General features: G+C 30.5%; 1 non-coding gene across 1 annotated transcript; it reads right to left on the bottom strand.

Moving 5' to 3' along the window:
- Positions 1–9,377: 9,377 nt before the first annotated feature.
- TRNAQ-UUG (transfer RNA glutamine (anticodon UUG)) lies at positions 9,378–9,449 on the bottom strand. Its single transcript has one exon. It is a non-coding gene; the product is annotated as a tRNA-Gln (tRNA).
- Between the last annotated feature and the right edge of the window lie 1,857 nt (positions 9,450–11,306).

An 11,306-nucleotide genomic window follows, 5' to 3' on the forward strand; every position in this document is an offset into this window, starting at 1 on the left:
ATATATATCATGGATAATCAACCTGCCTAAGATAATAAGAAAAAATCATCTAAATTGGATGAGTATTAACTATTATAGGGCGAAGTTTGCTATTACCATTTGTGTTACAACAGTCAATTTATTTATGTTTTTATGGATATTAAAGGGTCAAAAGTATTAAATTAATGTATATACGTGCTCAAATATAGCAATATTGCGAAGCATTTCCGAGTCTGCTAGTAGTTACTAAAATTGATGACTGCCAAATTGATTGATAGTTGGAAAAGAAAATGTCAGCTGTTTCATAAAGTTATATAAAATTAATTTTTGATTTGCAGCTTCATATTTTTGAAACTACCATCTAAAAAAAAAAAATAATAATAAAACATCATTTGAAGTAGAGTAATGTGTTGTTATTGAGCCGTTTACGTTTAGTAGTTCCCTATGTAGTTTTATCAAAATGCAATATTTTTTTTCAAATAACGAAAAATCAATATTTTGTGAATTTTTATTTATTTTGGTACATTTCATGGAAACTCCTATAAAGAGCTATAGACTTATATTAGCTCTCAATTTATGATTTGTTGAAGAAATAGCAGTCTCCATGCTAAAATAAATCAGCAAGATGTCGATATTTCTCAGCGTTTGGAAAAAAACTTTTTGCTTATAAAAAATTATATCTTAGAAACTATTTGACGCACCGATGCTTATTAAATTCTAAATCAAAAATATAGAAAATTGTAGTTGATACCGTTTATCTTCGTAGGATAAGCAGTTTCCATGATATTTTCTAAAATTAATTTACGAAATATTGATTCTTATTTATTTATAATTCTTCATCAAAACACATAATTGAAAAAAAGAATCTCCTTTAAATAATGTACCATGATTTTTTTTTTTGGTGTAATAGCTAGTTTTAAATACATAAAGAGCAAAAATCTTAGTTTTTTCTCAAATAAAATGAACTTATAAAATAAAACTGGAGTCGTACACTTAAAATATTTCAATATCTACTTTTTAATAACAATATATCCCTTGCATAGATTAACTCAAAGTAAAAACTTAAACATTTTTCCAAATAAAATAACACCTAATTTTTTTTTTTAATTTTAAAAGAATCAACAAATAATTTGTTGTTACTTCTGGAACAGCCGTCATGTCTTATTCCCTCTGGGGCATAGGTTGGCTTAGTCATTAATTTTGACTTTTAGCCATACATAGTTTTCATTAGAGTATTTAAACATTGGGGTGACAATTTTATGTTTTTTCCTTCTTTTTGGATCTTAGTGAATCCTCTAATACGTGAAATTCGAAATAAATATTCCAATAAACATACCGTTGTGAAAAAAAATAATTTTTTTAAGGAATAATTCTGATGAATGGCTGTTTATATTTGTATAGCTAACTACAACAAAGTTATATGATAAAAATTTTACTTATACACAAAACATTTCGAGAGAAAAGAATATTAAAATGCTCATTTGAGCTAAAGCTATAACGTTTTCTTTATATTCAAAAACCACCTCAGTCCACCAGCCAAGTAGACCAAGTAAGTATCCAACAATTAATTTAGTTTTTATGATTTAAGATCACAATAATAAATTTTAAGTGCTTAAAACAGGGCAAATAAAATACTATAAAAGACGAGGGAGGTTAGGAATGACAATAAGCAGGTGATATAAATTGTGCGGAAGGCAGGAGTGACGGTCGTAAAAGATGATATAGTGTGCCCTCGGCTTCGACAATGAGCGGAGGATTTATGCAGATTGGTGGTCGGTGTTTATAGCTGCTTGGAAAATGGTGAAATAAAACCAGAGATAAATTCGGAAGTAGAGGGAAGAATTTACGATCCAAGAGGCGGAGGACGGTGAAATATTGAGGAGCAGTTATCGGCTGTCACCTGTGAATATTGAAAACTGTAATCGTAAATCAACAGGTGCTCTAATTACAGGTGAGTAACGACCTTGTTATCTGCGGTACCTCTGATGTAACCCCAGCGTTATAAATAATTTATTAAAAAATAGGTAGATTATAAAGAAATTGAACATATCTTCATATATTGAGGTATTAGATTTGAGTAGAGTTCTGGGGATCCCAAATCTGACAACTGTTATGTGACTTTATTATTAACGATACAACTGCTAAATTCGCATAACTCTACTCTCCCTCAAACTTAAAGTGAAGCCAAAAATGCCATCCCAACGTTCCTTAGGTTGGCGTTGAGATTATTAGGGTATGTCATCTGCGCCTCTTTTGTCTGATGGATTTTCAGGTGCTTGTCATTTTCTTTGACGTAGATTGAAGTGGGCAGGCTCCACCAGTGTTTCCAACCATACAGAAATTCTTAATAATAAGCGTAGTTTTCTTCGGTTGCAAGCTGAAGGAAATCATCCTGAGAGTGTACAGTCCGGTTTCCCTCAAGAGTACCCGTAGTGCATCAAAGTCGGTACAGTTTATGATGATGTGCACGGAGGTCTCCGGAACACCAAAACTTGAGGATAGGGGGTTGATTCAAGGCCATTGCAAGGCCATGGACAGAGGCTCGAAATCCCCATGTCCTGTGAGGAATTGAGAGAGCCAGTTGTCTGGGAGGATCTATTTTGCTTACATACGTGACTGAACGATGGGGAAATATTTCCTTAAATATTACGCCAAGGTAAGTAACCACCTCACTTGGATGTATTCTTGTTCTGCGGATAATTGTATTAACAGGGTCGCCCCTATCAATATATTTATTTATGTTTAAGTCCATCTTTAAGATATCAAAAGATAAATAGACCTTTGCTCTAATTTTTTTATTATTTTGTCTGCTGAAAGTGGTTGGTCATGTGTGTAAAACACCCAGTTTTATGTAAAGTCATAACTTTTACAACTATTATGACCCAGCCGCAGTTAGAAACTACAGGCTTTAATATTTGTGGACAGTCTGTATTTCTACTACAGTTAAAGCCAATTGCTGTCATCAAATGAAATTGTTTACAGGTTCTTCGTCTTAAGTGGACCCTATAATGGAACTAGCTGAAGAAATGGAATTTTTAATATTTTTTGAATAACTTTCCCATTCTCTTTAACGCAGATATTTAACGACATGGAATGTTCATGAATCGGTTATTTTAATAACTTTACCAACGGTGAATTATTTAATTTCAAATTAAGAGTTATGTGGGCAATAAATTTTAAATAATTAGGATCATAATTTATATTAAATCTCAACTGTAAGAAGAAAAAAAACACCAGAGTTGAATATTTTTTCTTATAAATAATATTAGGTAACTGTAAAACGATGAACTTAATTTTAGTATATCTAATTTATAATTCACATTTTGTTTCAGAATCATAGAATTTCAGAACGTTCTGAAAACGTTCACTTCAAAACAACCAAAAATTTGACCCATTACCGGACTTCCTTTAACTTAGAATATCGAGGAAGTGGAAATAATTATTTTCATCACGGAAATGTAACCTATTATTATGATCTATTTTAATGGGATAAAAAGTTAACGTAAAAGTAGGTCCCTATCTCCCTGTTACCTGTGATGTATAAACAACACCAATCGTTCAGCACTGACAGGTTAATTCCAGGTAATTTGTAGAGAACTAACACCTGGTTTCTCCACTCCGAAAGTTCCATCCAGTTACTCACACCTTGTTTATAATGAACACGAACTTAATAACTCACACTACAGGCCTATCATTTGGATATCATGAAATCTCGGATAGATGTCTGCTTAGTTTCGCTTGGCAGGTATCCGGCTCGTGTGCAATATCTGTTAGGGTAATATGAAACATTGTGGAATGTATTCGAAGGGTTGGTATTAGCGTGTCTGTAATGTTCAATTATTACCCATCCACTTATCCGCCATTATCTATAAAATAACATTTTATAAATCCGCTACAAATTACAGCCCTACGAAGCGGAGTGATCTTCTACCGCGGTATGAATAATCGACTAAGCGGTATAATCAGTAAAATGGCAAGGGATATCCCGTGAATATAGATTGGCCATTATCTGTAGATACGGATTCTATTACCTCCCTGTCGGCTTAGCCTAATGAGCGGTTAGCTGAGCCTGGGGATGTATCAATAACCATTTCATTGGCCATGGGAGAGCAGATAAATAAATCTCCGTAAAAGCTCGTTTCTACTTAAAATTTGAGTTTTCCAGATATTTTATTCAAAAACTATTATATATTAACATATATAGAGGGAAAAATATATACAATACAATAATGAATCATATATTATTTATTACTCGTTTTATATATCTATAGCTTTATATATTTATTACCCACTTTGTAATATTTATGTCGTACATATATACGTTACGCTACTATCGAGCCCTTTCCCGGTTTTTTGAAGTGATTTGAGGAATAGGTGTTAATTGAAAGGGAATTTCATATAGCGGTGATGAATCTCAATTTCGATTCTTGAATCCCAACTCGAACTTTAATAAGATTTATTTAAATCCGTGCAAGGTTTCAAAGCTCTGATAGAGGGAAATAAGTGGATTTGAACAGTTTAAATTGGGTTTAAAAGATATTGACGCGAATCTCAATGCCCTAGTACGTACTGCAGGCTAGATTGTACCTTTTTTTTGTTTTTAAGCACAAAAATGAACCTTTTTTGTGCGTTTTTGAGATAACGCAAGAATTAGGCCTAGGTCAAACCTCAGTCTTAGGCTGGCGTTCACAGCGCCATGATTGCCATGGCATCACATGTGACGAGCAACCGGCTAAGACGATTTTTAATTTTGGTGGCTCAAACTATTCAACTATATACTGTGACTGTTTGAAACAAATCGACCTAAAGATCCTGAAAATTATCGCATCAAGTCTATCTGTCTGCTTTTAAACAATATTTTAAGCTAAAGACTACCCTATGAATTATATAGGCTATCAAATTATATAGTTTCATAAGTGATATTCGAAGAATGTTTAGAAAAATTTGATAATATATTGTTTATATGAATCAGCATGATATTGCTAATGTTTTTTGTGAAACAAAGAGAAGGAAAAATAATGCGAATTCTCGCAAGCGAAAACTAGTTTCATTACAATTATAACTTTTTACATTTATTATTTTATTTTAATATATTAATTTTTTTCGAATTTTAATTGAATGTAATTGTATGCTTGACCATGTCAAATTTTTATTTATATTCCTTCTATACTTAAACGTTTTACTACTTATACTGTTAATTCTGGGAAAAAAAGAGAGGTGTTTTGGATTAAGGGACAAAATTTCGAAATAGAAAAAAGCAAAAACATAAAGAAAGTTCTTTAGTTTAGTACTTTATTTTGTAGAATTCCATATCTAATTATACGTTTTTATTTTTAAATTTTTCATTTAATTCTCTTCTGATAAATTCAATCATTTCTTTCATAAGTATTTCTGTTGATTTTTATTGTTACTTTTTTTAATATTAAGTAATTTTCCCTAATAATTTATTTATTATATATATATTTACATTAATTAAGTATTATAGTTTCACTTCCTTCCTTCCTACTCTTCTATCTAATATTCTCTTTAATTTACAGATCCTTTAATGTCCTTCTCTTCATTTATTGGTGTATATTAATTTTTTTTTCATATTCATACACATTGTTTCAAGTCCCAAAGTCTATATGCCTTAAAACCAACGTAATCTGTGCAGAGCGCGTCCTCAAGACAACGACGTAGTGGTCTCAACACTCGGATTAAGTTTAATTATATTGTTGGTCTCCATGACAGAGTTCTATACAGTTCTCATTATTCGCTTTTATTTCTCTATTCTTATTAAATATGCAGAGCTTTCTTTAATTTCATATTAATTCTAATTTAGGTTTACAACTTTGCTGTCAGAACTGCCATTGAATTCATATACTTCTCTCTTTTCAATTACCTTACCTGTTTCACCTTCTTTGAATTTCCAATTGCGAACGATTGTTATAGCTACGATAGCAATCTTGGAGAATATAATGTTTAGAATAAAATTTGTCTTTTTTATACTTTTAACTATAATTGCTTTTATTATGTTTTAATGTCCATTTTCTTCCTTCGCTAATGTGTATTGATTATAACCCACGGTCCTCCGAATTCTTTCAGTATATATTGTATATTTAATATATGTACCATTTTATCTCGCTCTATGGATTCGTTAGTTCTTTTAACAAAAAGATTTATTGATTAGTACCTTTATTTATCCTCCTATGGAGTTAGTATCCACATACCACCGTAGTCTTCATTTGTTGATTATTTCCCTACTGAGTTACAGTGGACAGACCATGATTGCAGTTATTAGATAATTTTAGTAAAAAAAAAAAAAAAATCCTGGTTGTGTGAGAGCGAAATAAATCAATTAAAATACACAGAATAAACCAATTTCAAATTTCATGTTGAAAATTATATCGTGTTTATTTTAATAAACAAAAGATGTTCTTATTAAAATCGTATGGTATTGACAATCAGTTAATAATTCTTTATAAATCCGATATTTTTTTAAACCCTTCAGTCTCAAAAACACTTTTAGCCTAGAACATGAGGATCAAAGTTAAAGGTCACTAGTCCAGAGGAAAGAAGTAGTCCCATGGGACTTGGCCTTAAAGCAAGACTAGAGAATTAATGGTGAGTCGATTTTGATTCATTCTTCATATAGTAATTTTTCATGGATATCATTGGCGATTTTCGAAAACTTAATGGTTGTATTTCTTCAATGAAGTTTCCATTTTAAAGTAATTTATAAATACAGAATGCTTTTATTCCTTATGACGTTTTGAATTTAATTATTTTTTCTTTCTTCTTCCCTTTTTGAAATACAGTCTGTTAAAAATTTAATTGTATACATTCTCGATTGATATTTGTCTTGAAATATATCTTGTATGAGCCCTAAATAGGTCTACATATTGCTTTAAGAAACAACCGTTAAACCAGACTGCACTAATTATCAGCCAACTTTCTATTACAAAATCGATTAAGTCCAGACTGTGTAAATGTTGACGTGTTCTGGAGCAGTTCAAACTGACTCAATAAGTCACAATCTGGGAATTAATAGAGTCTTTGGCTCACCAATTACCAAGTCTTACCAACATAAAGCTGTCGCTAAAGATTACGATTGGCAGCCCAGTTATTGTCGCGGGGGTTAAAGCCTTGTACTCTGATACGACCGGTAAACACGGCAACACGACTAATGTTCCACAATTACTGTGTTTAGCGAAAAGTATGTCTGCCACTGAATTGTGACCAATTGCTTACTTAATGGGGTAAGTCCACGAACTTGGGAGCCATTCTCATTAAATGGTAGCTGTGGAGAAGGGAAATTTCAGGTCCTCAAAAACATTGTTTCTTGCTTTCTCTATTTTATTTCTATTTATTACTTTTTACTTTTACTTACCTACGGATAGAATATATAGAATGGAAAAGTATTCTGATCATGAAAATTTGAGTTTTCAGAGGAAGTACACTTTTTTAGGTCTCTGATTCCACAAAAATTTAGTATCGCAAAATGGTCTGTTGCAGACAGGAAACAATTTTTTGAGCGAACTACTTAAGCGATTTTCCAATTCGAGGGCTTAAATTTACACTGTAAAATCACATAAATATTATGAAACCTTTTGATTACAAAAATTAAAAATTTTAATACATTCTATTATGAAATTATATTTCATAGACTGCCTATAGTTTAAAGATAGTTACATGACTGCCAATAATTAGATATAAGTTACATAGGTTGAATATCACAAAACTTTAAAAATAGATTGAATAAAAATAAACCAAATATTAAAATCACCAAATAATCTCTGGCAAAGCAAAGAAGTGCTAAAATTTTAACTAAGCAAAATTTTTAAATTGGATTAAAGATATAATAATTAAAATACTTGGAACCGATTTATCTGACATGAATCATTAAAAATAATATAAATACTAAAAGTTATATAAAATAGGTCAGCATTACGAAGATTTCATCAATTAGATTTTTTGGTTTAGCTGAATAATCAAACTAATTACTGAATGTATTAAACCAGAAAACAAACAAGAAAATGTCAAACCTTTAATTATAATTAATAGTGACTTTAAATGAAGGGACATAACTAAATTAAAAATGAAAGGTCAAACAAATAAATATTATGTTGAGAGAGAGTAATAAGTGGGAGGAAGAGGAGAAGTGGCAGCAGAATAGGGATATGGAAAGAGAAAAGGTGATTAAAACCATCCTCAGGTATGAACTTCCCACCAATACGTCATTAAATATAAAATGATAAAACTTGAAAAGCTAAGAACATAAAAATAAAAACGTTAATTGACCGTGTAGAATTAATTTTTGGAATGTGGTCTACGTTATAAAACTATAGTGGTTACTATTGTATATCGTACAACCTTTTTAATAACCTAATTTCTTAGGTTTCTAATTTTTTTGTCTACTTACCACTATCCAGACCATCTTTCTACAAATAATAACATCGTTAAAAAAAAAACAACAACAAAAAACACCGTATAATCCTATCATTCTATAGGGAATCAAACATTACTTGGATGCCTACTTCAACACATTGATACATTGATCGGTTGTTTCTGAAGTAGACTTCTATAAACGTTGAAATATACTGCAGTTGCCGGTTGCCTTACAGGATACGTTACTGATCCTTGTAAGTTCATTCTGTTGCATGTACAGATACATGTCAATGGACGGATAGTGAGGGTATAAGATAGTGTTATTTCCGTTGGGAATTGGCATAAAATGTTAAATCAATATTCTCCATATTAGAGTGGATATTATATGTGGATTAAAATAATATTAAGAAATAATACTATGTATATATATTAACATAAAAGTAAGTGAATGGATACATAAATAGGGATGAATATTATTATAGTAATAAATAAAATATTAATATGAACAAAACTTCAAACTGGAGGTAATAAATATTGATATTTTGAAAATAGAAAAACAGTTAATATTAATAATTTTAACTTTTTTAGTAAAAGTATCTAACTAGAAAACTTCTTTTCTAAATAAATGGTATGTGTTGCCATAAATAATGATGTGGAGAAAACTGATATTTAGATCTAACACCAATTTTTGAAGGAAACAATACGCTTTTGATAATCTGATATTACGAAGTGAAGAATAAAACAAAGTTTAAAAATAAGATATTGTAGAAGTTTTGGGAGTAGTTGGTTAAATCATTCCAAAACTAAACAAATAATACTTGTATTCTTTATTAATTGTTAACATAATAAAATTTTACTTTAGATCTGTATGGTTAGTCAAATTTCCTGGTAAAAGAAGCTGTTTTTCAATCGCAAAAGCTCAAAATTCATATAGTAACTAATTTAATAATTAATAATTATTTGGTGTTTATAGTTCGCATATGATATATTGTATACTCCTCCACGATCAAAGAGGTTTTGAGGAAAAATATAGGTCCCACCGAGATTTGAACTCGGATCGCTGGATTCAAAGTCCAGAGTGCTAACCATTACACCATGGGACCGATGAACAATAACTAATTTAAAATTCCTCACAGCTAGCTAGTACCGTACATGATTTCGAATACCTAATGCTAATCTAGTTTCTCCAAGGGGTGTTTTCTAGATGTCGAACTAATAATTTTTATTTTGTCACTCCTAGTCACTTGTTTTAAACGAATATCATTGAAATGGATAATAATTAATTGTATTGCAAATGATAGAAAATATGTTTAAAATCCTACTTGAGCTGAAACTGATTCAGTCACCATAAACCAAGCGGGGCGAACTATAAACATGCATACCATGTGAGAATTGTTTTTACAGACATGTTCAGCATAAGAGGGCTAACTGTAGGTTTCTATCAGAGTTCAATACAGCTTGACAATAAAATAAATTGTAAAATAATAAATACACTAATTTTAAAAATTTAAGAGATAGGAAGCTTCAAGACTAATATTTATAATTAAACGATATGATACTCTTATACCAAATTAAGAAACTCTCATACCAAATTAGGTGCTTTTATCTGCTATGTCATGATAATATTAAATTACAGCTATAAGCCATCTTGATGTTCAGATTGTCCTAAGAGCACATCTGGACATGAAACACTACTCTCATAATCGCCGGGTATGGCCGTTCCTTATTAGTATGTAATAAATGAGATGAAAGTGAAGGATAATATACTGTCCTAATTTAATCAATAATTTATTTCAATTTTAGTGTACCAATTTTTATCCAACATCAAAAAATCTTCATTTATTTAAAAATATAAAACATCTGTACTGACCCTTAAAACATATATAAGAAGTCTGAAAATTGTATATCTTAATTTTTTATGTTTTAGAAGTAAATAAGAGTGACACAGGTAAGTTGTAAATGTTTATTTTGAGGGTGGTCCTGAAAAATAAACCACCCTGATAATATGTTCAGTTCTTCTTCTGAGAAATGGGAACTCTCCTACAGAAATAGAACATATGATTTGAAAGCAAGGAGACAAAGGAGTCGTTTCCAGTGTATAATATCAGTTATACATTAGATTACAGTTATCACATAGAGAACATAGATTCGTATGTTTTTTCAGATGGTTTTAGATCGTAAGGATTGGTTTCGAAAGAATACAATGGTTTAGGTCGTGCTGAACTGTGTGCTTCTCTTGATCATATCCATGGGTAAGAGACTTTTGACAGAATAGAACATTGTATATTTAACATTTAAATAATTAAATAATGCTTGATCTTCAATTAATAAGAAATAAACAATTAGTTTCATTCAGTGTTTTCATGACCCTAGTAGTATTGTTCAAACTGGGTAGGTTTAATTGAATGGTAACGTTGATCTAATGCGATCAATGGGGATTTATTAGTACAAGAGCCCAAGAGGAGAAAAAAGGCAGTTATTTATCCCCAATTTTTTATCACTTAATTGAAAACTAGGTATAATTACTAGTAAAAATTTATGAGTCTGCTAAGTATAGGTAGGGGAAATAAAAAATGCCGGCTATTTCAAACCGTTAAAAATATTAATTTTTTTTATTCGGAGCTCTATATCATTACAACTACCAACAACAATAGAAAATCTAAGAGAGCATAATTTATAGTAGAGTAAATTTGCTAAAATGTAAGCCCTAATAAAGCTATTAACGTTCAATAGTTCTCGAGATATAGCTTTTTAAAAAGCAATATCTCATAAAAATGTATGAAACGTACTGAAAGATCAGTAGTTAGTGAATTTATTTTGAAAAATATATATCTCAAAAACCATTTGAGGTACAGATATCTATTAGCACTAAGATTAAAGCTAGTTTAATGGGCTATAAAGTATTTTATTTTCGTAGGAGTAGTTTTCATGAAATTTGCTAAAATAAATAGATTTATAGT

Source organism: Halyomorpha halys, unplaced genomic scaffold, assembly GCF_000696795.3.
Source record: "Halyomorpha halys isolate HHAL.00 unplaced genomic scaffold, Hhal_1.1 Scaffold432.1, whole genome shotgun sequence".
NCBI lineage: Eukaryota > Metazoa > Arthropoda > Insecta > Hemiptera > Pentatomidae > Halyomorpha > Halyomorpha halys.